This window comes from Vombatus ursinus, unplaced genomic scaffold, assembly GCF_900497805.2.
Source record: "Vombatus ursinus unplaced genomic scaffold, bare-nosed wombat genome assembly UNPS02009173.1, whole genome shotgun sequence".
NCBI lineage: Eukaryota > Metazoa > Chordata > Mammalia > Diprotodontia > Vombatidae > Vombatus > Vombatus ursinus.
In genome coordinates this window covers 397,423-399,066 of record NW_020948951.1, presented here as the reverse complement: position 1 = coordinate 399,066, position 1,644 = coordinate 397,423, and positions in this window count along the sequence as shown.

Genomic DNA, 1,644 nt, shown 5'->3' with positions numbered 1-1,644 from the left:
ACTGATTAGCATCTCACTATCAATTCAATCAGTTAACATCAGTTAGCTTTTACAAAGGGATATTTACTGAAAAGATATAGCAAGACCCAATGTACAAAACTGTCCTCCTGAACCAGTTTCCTTCTCCTACCTGATTCCTAAGGAAAGTGGACTCATTTTATAAACATTCACCCCATCAAGTTCTTTTCTGAATGTAACCTGGTAGATGGATGAGTCACTCTTGCTGTAGGACACCATGATCTACTCCATTGATCTACTGCTGGGCTGGATTGAGTACGTTGCTCCTTAGGGTTATCCTGGAACACTGGGCTTGAAGGCCAGCAAATTCCATCATGGACTCATATAACTGAATCTCCTGTCTTTCAACCTTTCAGAGTCTCAAAAAACCCTTACCAAAAGGAGAGGCCCCATCTCAGATATAGGCTATGTGCTCATAAGCCATGTCTGGAGGGATGGGGAGGAGATCCCCTAGACCCCCAGAAGTCTCTAGCTCATAGACTCATCCTTGTACTTCATGAACAGCAGGAGGGAAAAAGAATAAGTTTCTCAGTTGGGGCCTTTCGTATGTGCTCTCAGATCTACCTCAGCAGTCAACAGAAAGATCCCACTTCACTGCAAAGTAAGCAGAGAGAAGATAGCCACAGAATACTTGTCCATCCTCTGAAGTGGAAAGCCTGGTCCCTCTGTTCCATATCATATCAGATTTATAGAAGCAGGCTCACCCCGCCACCACATGAGATGGGTTGCATCCCGCAATGCCACTCTGAACATTGTCCTAAGAAATGGAATCTCATCAGTCATTCCCTCATTGTACAGCAAATACTTATTAAGCACTCTTTGTGTGCCAGGCACAGAGATCAAAGTGAAATGGTTCTTGCCCTCAAGGAGTTTACATTCTAGTGGTTGCCACTTTTTTGGACATACTGCAGCTTACTGATGTCTTTCCTAAGATAAGGTGCCCAGAACCATACACAATATTCCAGATGCAATTTGACCAGGCAGACCAGGGACTATTAATGACCCCCTAAAGCCTAAACATTACACTTCTCTTTATGTAGCCTAGGATAAGAGCTTTTTGGGTTACAACAATATGTTGATTCATGGGACTTATAGTCTAATAGCAACCCTCTTGCCCCAAGTCTTTTTTTTTTTTTCCACTAAAAATGCTTCCTGGATCTCTTACCACTCCAGTTCATCCTACACATTAGAGCCACAGGGATTTTCCGTAAGTGCAGCTCTGATTATGTTACTCCCCTTCTCAATTAACTCTAGTGGCTCCCTATTGCTTCTAGTAAAAGTATAAACTCCTCTGTTTAGCTTTTTTTTTCTTTTAGGCAATTGGAGTTAAGTGACTTGCCCAGGGTCACACAGCTAGTAAGCGTTGCTGCCTCACTGCCCCTCTGTCTAGCTTTTAAAACCCTTTACAACCTGACCCCAACCTATCTTTCCATCCTCACTGGATGTTACTCCCCCTTCCACATTGTGTGATCTATCCAAACTGAGTTTCTCTCTGTTCATTCTACAAGTTACTCCATCTTCCATCTCTGTGCCTTTTTCATTGGTCACCTCTCGTGCCTGAAATGGATTCCCTCCTTAACTCTGCCTCAGAATCTTTCTCTTCTTTCAAGATGCAGACAAAGCGCC